The sequence below is a fragment of the Epinephelus moara genome, chromosome 23 (genome assembly GCF_006386435.1).
Source record: "Epinephelus moara isolate mb chromosome 23, YSFRI_EMoa_1.0, whole genome shotgun sequence".
Lineage (NCBI taxonomy): Eukaryota > Metazoa > Chordata > Actinopteri > Perciformes > Serranidae > Epinephelus > Epinephelus moara.
The window spans coordinates 8,273,173-8,284,853 of record NC_065528.1 but is presented as its reverse complement, the minus strand read 5'-3'; the positions used below and the strand labels follow the sequence as shown (position 1 = coordinate 8,284,853).

Sequence of the window (11,681 nt, the reverse complement as noted above, 5' to 3'; positions counted from 1 at the left end):
TCAAAAAATGTGTTAAAAACAGCAGGATTTTATTTTTCACTTTTATATTTCTATTTTCATTCACACAATGTGAAAAAGCAGGATTTTATATATATTTGTTTCATTCAAAAATTGTGTAAAAAGAGTTAACTGCTGTGGTGGTATGTTTTAATAAGGTTACCAATAAGTAAAAGATATTTAATAGTTCAGGGCTTGACGCTAACTTTTTTCCCAAGGAGCACATGTGCTCCTAAGTTGAAAAAGTAAGGAGTGCACAAAGTAAATTGGGGGGGGTGCTCCTTGGGAGCCCGTGAGAGACGTCCCTCAATTGGGACCCACGGTACAATACCAGTGAAAGTATCATGCTTCTGAGTAGTATCAGGATACCACAGCGAAAATGAGGCAGATGTGCCTTTTGTCATTTATAAAAAGATAAATCACTTTTCTATAATACATCAATGATATTTCAATGGAATAAATTACTTATTGACTTATTCATACTTCAAAAACAGCATCAATAAGTGATTAACATAGGGAGGATCAAAATAAAATAAATAAATTAAATAAAAATCAACCAGCCACCCTCCTCCCCTGACAAGTCCCTTCATAAGTAACCAACAGTCCCTAAAGTTTCTCCTCTGATACGCCACATACTGTGTGCCCCCATGGCTCAGCTGTTCAGGTACTTTTGGGCAGTCATGACAACAAGTTATTCACCTGAACCCGGACTTCTTTGCCGGTAAGCCGTTATAATGCGCCGCCGTATTTGACAGGAATACGTATTCCTGTCCCTGTCTGTGACCCCCGTTCAACCCACAACCGGCGGGATTCGCCGTTACTGTTTATCGCCACACTGCCGACATTTTACTCTGTCCGTCACCGCACGCTGTTTGATTGCGTTATCAAAACACGCCGCTATTATTCGGCCTTGCTTTTCACTTATTCCACCGAATACCGAATGTGTGTTTTTTTGCAATATTCGGCCGAATATATTCGGTGCATCCCTAAATAGGAGCCTTCCCCCACTCCCCACTCCCCTCACCGCTGCTCTCCTCACTACACTGGCTGCTGCGCTGTGCAAGTGCACAGATGTCTCAGAGTGGTGGTGCATTTGCAAAAATGTTTTGAAGGAGCAGCAGCGGCAGCAATAATTTAGTAGCGGCGACACGCCGCTGCTAAATGAATGTAGCGGAAACACTGGACTTATATTCATTGTGCCGACAGTGGCTTGGAAAACCGCCCATAACCGTGTCACACAGGGAAGAGGGAAGGCGGCTGGAGTTCCTCCAACATTTGCAGTTAGATTATCATATATTTTTTTATTGACAAAAATATAGGCTGCTTCGGCTGATTTTTTTTATGCGCACATGTGCCCCTAAATATTTTTTACAGTTCGCACACACCTATTTTTAGTCGCAAATGCGAGTGAAGCGCTCGCTCTGTCGAGCCCTGTAGTTGTCTATTTTTTTCATTACTGTACCGAAAAAAACCAAACCGTGACTTGTGTACCGAGGTACGTACCGAACCGTGATTTTTGTACCGTTACACCCCTAACATAAAGCTGCAGCCATCTTGGTTGTTTTCGAAAATGCCTCAATGGCGCTTCTCTTGACGAAGCTCAGTTAATGCACGTCATGTCCCTGCTGCAAGGATGTGTGTCACCAAAAATGACGTCACATAATTTGAGTAAAGCACAGAGGCATCAGTCATCATCACAAAAACATCCAATATTAGATAAAGTGTTGTGATTGGCCTGACCTGTGTGAGGCCGGCTGAATCTGTCTGGACATGAGGGGGACCAGGCATGTCTGCCAGAGCAAATAAAACACAAGCTCACAGACTGTCTAGCTCCCAGGCCATCCATGACTGAGTTTCTACAAATCTATGGCGTTATATTTATGCCTCATTCCTGAGCAAGCAATGGAAGATGGGGAGCGCAGAAAAAATACTATGCAAGCACATAAATAATATTTTTAAAAGAAATCATACACAAACAAACTCCTTATTCTGTGCTCAATAAAGGAATTGCATGTGCCATTATCCATATCAATGTGCCATAATAACCCCTCTCACTCAGTTTACTCATACGCCCTCTCACAAACTCTTGCTCAGTGTGCTGCTAGACCACTGCTCACATTGTGTCTCTCTCAACCTCTCCTCTCTGTGCACATTCAACTTTGCCCGCACACTCACTCATCCTAGTTTTACAATTTGCCACAAAACCAACCAAGATTGAAGAACTGATCTGACTGGCTGTTTCATCTCCAATCACAAAGCTCCTATAAGACAACCAAAGAGAGAGATCTGAGATTTTCAGCCACAGGATATGACAGAATTAAATGGTAAAGGAACAACAATATGCCACAGTGTCAGGTGAGTTTCTTATCTGTGATAGAGATGCAACAATCCAGCTTTTTCAGTTTCGATACCGATCCCAATGCTGTGGCTTTGAGTATCAGCCAATACCCGATACTGATCCGATACCATGACTGACCTAAAAAAGCTATATACCTTTACATGTAGAACAGAAAAGACTAGAGGCATCAGGCACTGATGACTACACAGTTCTTTCCTAAGATAAAATGAATCAAGCGTAGCTCGCGTAGCAATAGATTTAAAGGGAAAGGATCGCAGCAGGTATGGGTTGCATTTTCCGATACCTGATCCATCTATTTTGATGATATCGGGGCCAATATTTGATCCAGATATCAGATTGGTGCATCCCTAGTAGGGATGTATCGGCGCCGATCACATTATTTTTACAAAATCGGAAATAAAAGATCAGAGGAATCAAAACAACAAAAATGGCCAGGTTTTTCATCTATGTTGTTCATTGTTGCCTCCTCTTTCCAATGTATAAAGATATAGGCCTATTTTGTTTGTTGAAGACAAGAAGAAGATATTGACTTGGCTTATATTTTGTGCTGCTGAACCACCGATAAGCTTTCTGGATGCTATTTAAATAAAAAACAAACCTTATGGGACAATCTGGATGTATTCTTTTTTTTTTTTTTTCTTAATGCTTTGCAAAGTATCGGATCAGACTCGGTATCGGACTCGGTTTCAAAATAAAGGACTCGGGGGGGTTCGGATCTGGTTACAGCCATGCCAGAAGTGCAGAGAACAAAGGGCAAATATGCCAAATGGTGCAGTAAGTTTGTTTTTTTTGGTGCAGGTAAAAATGTTTTAGTGAAAATTACTGTGAGACACACTGTACATTAATGTTTTGGGACTAACACATAATGTTAGATTAAATATTCGGAACCTAATATTTGTCATTTTGACAATTTTCACGTTGTCTTGTCAGGATATAAAGGCTTTATAAACAACCTTTATCCTGTCATGGGGCACCAAACTGTTGTGTTGTTGTATATGCTGAAAAGCCATTATTAACTCAGTGTATGAGTCTACCCATGACTCATTTCAACACAGCCACTCTCTCTTGATGGATGTTGAAATTACAACTTCACACTGTTAGTATGTTTCCTATACACACTGGATTTTTAGTCCTGAGTTAGAGCTTACGAAAACCACCCGGGTGACAACTGGCAGGGAAAACCCTGATTAAATGAGTGGAAAAACGTAACGAATGCCGCTGTACTGCATGGTACAATTAAGAATCAACACCCAGTCATGCTCTATGGCATGTGTAAAAATGCTGAGCAGGCCCAGCTGTTTCTGATTTTGCATCAAGACTGCAAGAGGGAAAGATCTAAGTGACTTCAGAAGAGGGTTCATTGTTGGGGCACGGATGACAGCAGCTTCAGTCACAAAGACAACTGGCTGGTGTTTCAGTGGGAGCAGTGAGTGCTGTCTGCTCTAGATCCAAGGGAGAGACAAATCTAAATAGAGTCGGTAATTGTGGTCAACAGCGTACGTGATGACAGTGATGCTCGTGCATTGATGCGATATGTTGCAGTGCATAAACCCCTTATTAAAAAGATGAAGAGTTCACTGGCGCAAAAACTATAGGCAGAAAAAAAAGATATGGTCAGATGAGTCATCCTTCAACATATTCACAAGGGGGCAACTGCATGTGTGGCGTACACTGACAGAACAGGACAGGCCTTAATGCTTGATCCTGGGGTGAACAGACCAGACCATGTGGCTCTGTTATGCAGTGGGGGGGACATTTTGCTTGCATAGCCTGGGTCCATGTGTCCCTTTAGAAGGAGTGGTCTCTTCCAGGATGAAAATGCCCCACTATATATAGGGTATGAGAGGTCACTGAATGGTTTGATGAGCATAAAAATTATGTGAATTATGTGCTTGAATAGGCCTTCGCAGTCAGCAGATCTCAACCCGACTATAGGTGATTTTGGACTGACGTGTTACACAGCGCTCTCCACCACCATCATCAAAGCACCAAATGAGGGAATATCTGTTAGAAGAGTGGTGTTCCAGAGACTTGTAAAATCAACGCAAAGGCACACTGAGGCTGTTCCGCCAGAACGTGATGGCCCAACATCTTACCAAGACACTTTATGATCATTTTTCTATCAGGATTCCCATACATTTTCATGGACAAAATTTCTATGACTTTTCAATGACCCATAGTAAAATTTCCATGACCATTCAAAACATGTAACATGAACAGAACTGTGGAGTACACTGAGAATAAAGGGGGCGCAATTATACATGGTCACTCCAAGTGCCACTTTGGTTTCGTTTTAAGCCTTCTGTCATCTAGAGCGTTCAGATCACACTTCAGAAACCGTCTGAATTGGCCTGCAGACACAGAGCAGCAGAACTCCCAGAGTGGAGGTCTGAGAGCCGACAGTATGGTTGGCCCGTTGGTTAATTTGTTCGAAAAGAAGAATGCGCCATACCTTCAAACAACCACGCTCTACTTTCAGAGCAAAGCAGTAAAAATGAAACAAAAGTACGCACTGGCGCTCCAAGTGACAACTGATCGCCCTAAACTGCCAATGTCAATTCTTACATCTTAGAAAATGTAGTAACATTTAAAAGTAGTATTGGGGCATCGGTATGGAAACAAGTACAATCAAACTGTCACAAATTTTTTCTTGCCCCACTTGCTTTGCATTATTCAAATATGTAAGATTCAAATCATTCAAGCGTAATTCCAGCTAGCTGCACACATGGAGGAAGCGACGGAGAGCGGGAAGAAAATAAAGAAATGTCTATGATGGTAAACAAAATGTCAAGCATTGATGCATATTACAGCTACGTTACACAACAGCTAGCCTACAGGAAATGGACTACATCCGCATCCGCTGTTATGTTACATGGAGAGTTATTCATGGGAAGATTACTGTGAAAATTAATTTCATTATACGCAACAAAATCCAATGGCTTTTCCAACATTTTCAATCATTTTTATTTATTCCATGACTTTTCCAGGCCTGGAAAATGAGACGGTGAAAGTCTTTGACTTTTCCAGATTTTCCCATGACCATGGGAACCTGCCTTACAATTTGTCACCAGTCTGTAGCCACTGTGCCGAGGCACAAAGCCACTGCAGCTATGCAGTAGATATAGCTGTTGTCGTCTCATAAAAAACGTGGGAAGACCGAAATTAGGGCCGCCACGATTAGTCGACTAATCGATGACTAATCGACTATCAAAATAATCGGTGACTATTTTAGTAGTCGACTAATTGGTTTGAGTCATTTTTCATAGAAAAGTACTATAAACGTACCCTAAAATACTCCTATTGCAGCTTTTTATGTTCAAGTATTGGCAGCTTCACACTAGGGATGGACATCAATTTTCGATTATCGATGATTGATTGTTAAGGCTTTTGATCCATCACAAATAATTTTGATCGATAGTCGCAGTGTTTCCCATACAATGCCTGGCATAGGTCCGGCGAGTCGCCGTGCCAACGAGACCCTTCCGTCCGGCGAGCACAGCGGTTCGACGGGCCTACGAGACCCCCGCCAGACCTATGCCAGGCAAAAAATCAGAAACAGACGGAGGCTCTCATTGCTCTCCAAAGCCTCGGCAGCTTCCCTTGACGCCTCTGAAAACACTACGCCATTGAAAGACGGAGGTTTTGCTGAAAACTGAAGCCTGTAACTCCGGCTGGCAACGGTTGTAAACACCCAGGGGCGAACTGCGCACGCGCGCCATTCTTCCTCTTTGGCCTGGGGGGTTGAAGCTCAAAACTGGGGCAGCTGCGCTCTCTTGCGGCAACAGTCTGTACTGCACTCTTTTGTTTTCTCTCTTTTGAAATACTCGCTTATCAATTAATCGAAAATTGATCGTTAATTTTTTTGACGATCGAATAATGAATTTTGATCGTTTGCCCATCCCTACTTCACGCACTCTCCCATGACAGTGAACTAAAACCCTTTGGCGTGAGTACGAAACTAGACATTAGACGACATAATTTTGGGGTTTGGGAGAGACAGACCGACATTTTTCAACATTTTAACACATTTTTCGATAAAATGATTAGTCGACTAATCGAAGAAATAATCGACAGGTTAGTCGACAATGAAAATAATTGTTAGCTGCAGCCCTAACCGAAATACCACATCAGCTGTGACTGGCTAGCTTAGGCTGTTTGTGTTTTGACCAACAAGTTTGTGATGCTGACTGAGATTGTTTATAGTAAAGATAACGTTATAAGGTTGAAGAGAGACCAGTGTTTTCCCTATAGGCATGAAAGCAGTGCTGCAATACAGCCCAAGACATTGCCACAATTGTGCAGTCTTCCATTGGTTAGTGGTCATTTGAATGTGCAGCTAGCAGCAACTAAGGCTATGCTGCCAGTCTCACTACCAACCAATTACAACAAACTATAACAGACGCAGAGATCACACAGAGCATGACGAGTCACATCAGTAGCAAATACGAGATCAAATTCACAATTTATTATACATGAATACACCTGAATGTAACGTTAGGCCGATGCCTAGATGGTGTGCGTCTTTTTGTAGGCTTTGTTTTCTAAAACAATCTCCACCAACTTCATATAATCATGCTGATATCATCAACACGTTCATCAAACATCTAATAGATATTAAAAATTATTTCAGCTTGTATATGTGTTTTAGAAGGAATATTTGAATATAATTTCTGGCTCATGTTGACAGACCTATATAGCACACATTTTTCCAAAATGTGATCACTGTAATTGTCTTCACACTTAGCTTGTTAGTCTAAATTACTGTATATATTTCTGAATTACTATTTGACAGTCTGACTCATCCTCCTTGTTGGGCAACACTGACAGAAAAACAGACTAACAGTGCCCTAAAACCAATACAAACAGCTACTGACCAGATTTGTGATCAGGTGTCTGTGTATGAGTAATATTTAATTTGTATTTTTCATGTTTTAACGTGCAGAATCCTGATGTGCTGTTATTTACAGAGTCATTGTGAACAAATCTAGATCCAGCAGACCATAGACCTTTTTTAGCTGGCTAACAGTGAGCAGGAAGTCTGTACCTTTGATTTCAAGCTGATACTGATTTTATCCAGAAACAGTTTTCACTTTCACAACTTTCATTAAACCATTCTGAAATTAGTCTAAAGTGAAACCTATTCAACAGACTCAGATCAGAGCCTCGATATGGGGGAGAAACCCCTAAATAAGGTTTCAGTCCTAAACACTTAAAATAAACCAAGTCAACACCGGCCATTAGTCATTAGCCTTGTGCTCAAACTGTCATTTAATTTATCCATTTAACACCACCGGATGTAAGCCTCGACCAAGAGTTAGCCTACCGTTAGATTAAATCATTATGTTAACATGCGTGATTGGTGTGACTGAGGAGTCGAGCAGGCGGGCTGATAGTTGTTAAAGCTCGCTACTGTTATGAGCCAGCACGGCCTGGCTCCTGGAGACACAAAATTAGCACCAACTTGTTCAACCAGTGCCAACACGACGATGACAACAGCATTGTTGTTGGTTAGCCACACAGCTAAACCTAGCTAAAAACACAGCTACCTATGGGCTAGCTGGTTGTTGTTAGCACGGCAGCAAACATGGCTAAATAGTTTCTAATATTAGCCACGATGATTGCACTGAAGGTCACAAGTTAGCTAACTAGCTAGCTGGCTAGCAGCAAGCGAGCGTAGCTGAAGGCTATCTAGCTGCTTTGAACAACAGCACCTGCTTACGTCGCTTTTAGCTTGCTAGCATTTCGCTCCAGTTAGCTCTAGTTAGCTAGCGGCAAGTGTCGTTACTCACCTTTACGTGCTGTTGCAGCTGGGTTGCACCTAGTGAACTGTTTTTAATGTCCAAACTCCTGCTATGAAATGCTGACGAATCACACGATCCGGGAATTGTTTTGGGCTAAAAAACGGAGCGTAGCTTTCAGAAAGTCTCAGCCACATGTCTCGCGGTCTGGCTGAGAGCTGGTGCGACTGGCGCCCCCTACTGAAGCCGCCGAGTATTACAGAGCAGAGCGGATTTAGCCCTCTAGTGGTGTTTACTGTGCAAAGAAATACAGCAACAGGTGGTGGAGAGGCCAATAACTGTATTCAACTTCTTCCACGTTGTTATGTGAACAAGACTATATATATGTATACACGCACACACACCAACCACTTCATTAGGAACACCTTGCTAGTACCAGGTTGGATCCCTTTTGCCTTCAGAACTGCCTTAATTCTTTGTGGCACAGATTCAACAAGGTGCTGAAAACATTCCCTTAGAGATTTAGTCCATATTGACATGATAGCATCACACAGTTGTTGGCTGCACATTCATGATGCAAATCTCCCGTTCCACCACATCCCAAAGGTGCTCTATTGGTGCGTGTGGAGGCCATTGGAGTACAGTGAACTCATTGTCATGTTCAAGAAACCAGTTTGAGATAATTTGACCTTTGTGAGCTTTGGTGCGTTATCCTGCTGGAAGTAGCCATCAGAAGATGGGTACACTGTGGTCATAAAGGGATGAACGCTGTCAGCAACAATACTCAGGTGGCTGTGGCGTTTAAACAATGTTCAGTTTGTACTAAGGGGCCCAAAGTGTGCCAAGAAAATATCCCCCACACCATTACACCACCACCAGCAGCCTGAACCGTTGATACAAGGCAGGATGGATCCATGCTTTCATGTTGTTTACACCAAATTCTGACCCTACCATCTGAATGTCACAGCAGAAATCAAGACTTGTCAGACCAGGCAACGTATTTCCAATCTTCTATTGTCCAGTTTAGGTGAGCCTGTGTGAATTGTAGCCTCAGTTTCCTGTTGTTAGCTGACAAGAGTGGCACCTGGTGTGATCCTCTGCTGCTGTAGCCCATCTGCTTCAAGGTTCGACGTGTTGTTGGTTCAGGGATGGTCTTCTGCATACCTTGGTTGTAACAAGTGGTTATTTGAGTTACTGTTGCCTTTCTATCATCTTGAACCAGTCTGGCCATTCTCTCCTCTGACCTCTGGCATCAACAAGGCATTTTGGCCCAGAGAACTGCCGATCCCTGGATCAACTGAGGAACATCTTCAAAATTAGATCACTTCAATAACACAAAGAAAATTATACATGCTCTTATATTTTCCCACCTTGATTGCTGTAATACCTTGTTCATCTGCCTAGACAATAGAGCAACACATCAGCTACAAATTAAAATTCATCAGCTAGACTTTAAACAAAACAATCCTCACACATCACGCTGATTTTGGCTTCACTGCATTGGTTTCCAGTCTCTTTAAGAATTCACTTTGAAGTGCTTTTAATCACATACAAGGCTCTGAATGATCTGGCACTGGAGTAAATAACTGAGCTTCTCACACTATAGTGAACAGATCCCTCAGATCTTCTAGTTTGAGTCTTCTGACTGTTCCAGAGTTCAGATTAGAGACAAAGTGTGATGGAGCCTTTGCAGCACTGGCTCCTCTGCTCTGGAACAACCTCCCACTGTGCATCAGATCAGCTTACTCTGTTAACGTTTTTAATCTCATCTCAAAGCTTCTACAGACTGGCTTTCCTTAAGAACTGATGGACTTCTATTGCTATACCATTTAATTTTACTTATTTATTGTCATTATTGCCTCTCGTTGAGTTTTTCTGTGCGTGTGTGTGTGTGTATTTGCAGATATGTGTATGCATACATATATGTATGTGTTCATGTGTATATGTAGGTGTATGTTTATGCATATGTTTTATTATTATTGCTTTTGTTTTGTATTTTCTTCATCTTGGTAAGCAAGAAAAATTACTCTAAGAAATTAAGTTTCATTTCTTTTACTTGGTTAAAAAAAGATCATCATATCACACCACAAAATGAAAGCTATTCCATAAAATGTTTTGTGGCTCCAAATATCCAAATTTGACAGTTTAAATGTAGCTAGTGCTGCAGAAGCCAAGGTTTTAATAGTAAAGTTGGCTGAATTCAATTTAGCTGCTTCTATTTCAGGGTCCTGGCATTGTGCATCCTGGCTCACTGTAACACTGGCCTGACCTACTGGGACACATGAACTTAAGAGAGTCATCATTAATGTTATTAGAAACACCTGTGCTTTTCCTACTATGACTTTTGACAAGCCAAAAATGTCAAAATGTGGAAAAATGCAAGTGTGAATTAAAACAATTGTTTAGAGCAGCCACAAATCACATTTTAGGGCCTTTATATGTGGTTCTTTAAATGAGTAGTGTTAGCTAGAATGAATGAAAAACGAGCACCACCTCAGCAGTGATTAAGACTCTTTGCCCGTTTTGACTGAATGCAGAAACACCACAGCAATGACCACTGAACAACAAACATGGACGCAAAAATAACCCAACATAAGGATCTCACATTATGCTTTAAACACTAACAAACTGAGACACAGTACAGTCTTTTGATGAATACAGAATGTTCCCTGTAAGATTAAACACAAAGTATGTTTTGGGAGCTGTGGGAAGTGGAGCGCTCAGCAAAATCATTAACAATCAATTATGTTGAAAGGAAGGAAGCAAAGAAAAGTGTCCAGTGGTTAAGCAGAACAAAAGGATGAGCCTGCCAGAAAAATGGAGCTTGTTAGGTTATATCAGACAAGAGGGCTGTTTGAAGTCCTAACTACCGACCATGAAAACTGAGTGCTCAATATTAAAAACACTGGCATCTGTTCAGACGTTTCTTATTTAGCACACAACAGGGAGCCGGGAGGAATCCAAAAAAAGATTCATACTCTGTGTTCTCTACACCAGTGGTTCCCTGTTTTATTTGGCTGTGACTAACAGCTATAGCCCTCTCTATCAGTTGGTTGGTTGGTGGGTTGACCAATTTTGCTCCACCCTTTGGCAGCCACAGTTTTTGCCCTAGTGGAGGCTAAATTTTGAATGGAGGTGGCAGTCATTGCGAATTCACATTTGTTGTCAGACAGTCCTGGAGGAAGTAAGGGCATGTTCCAAAAGTGTGCCTTTGATTTTATTTCAAAATGTCTTTAATAGAAAGTGTAATTATAAAAACTGAATCGCTGAATGTTTAGGTTAGGTCAAGACTACATCTTGGAATGATGAAAGCTGGATGTTTATGTCTATTATATACTCTTAGCAAACTATTATTAAACTATTATTTCAACCATTTATTCATTACTTTTAGTTAATAGAATCATTTATACATTACGTTTAGCTGGCTATTTAACCCTTTATCCATTTCTTTTTAGCTGTTTCACCTTTTATCCATTATTTTTAGTTAATAGAATCCTTTATACATTAATTTTAGCCAACTATTTCAACCATTTATTCATTACTTTTAGTTAATAGAATCATTTATACATTACGTTTAGCCGGCTATT

At 41.2% G+C, this 11,681-nt stretch overlaps 1 protein-coding gene across 1 annotated transcript in view; it reads right to left on the bottom strand.

The window, feature by feature from the left end:
* Positions 1 to 8,324, bottom strand: part of scaf11 (SR-related CTD-associated factor 11) — a 30,297-nt gene extending 21,973 nt beyond the window's left edge. The window contains exon 1 of the mRNA XM_050036796.1: positions 8,146 to 8,324. The gene's annotated coding sequence lies outside the window, so the exon portion shown is untranslated. The remainder of the gene's footprint in view (positions 1 to 8,145) is intronic.
* Between the last annotated feature and the right edge of the window lie 3,357 nt (positions 8,325 to 11,681).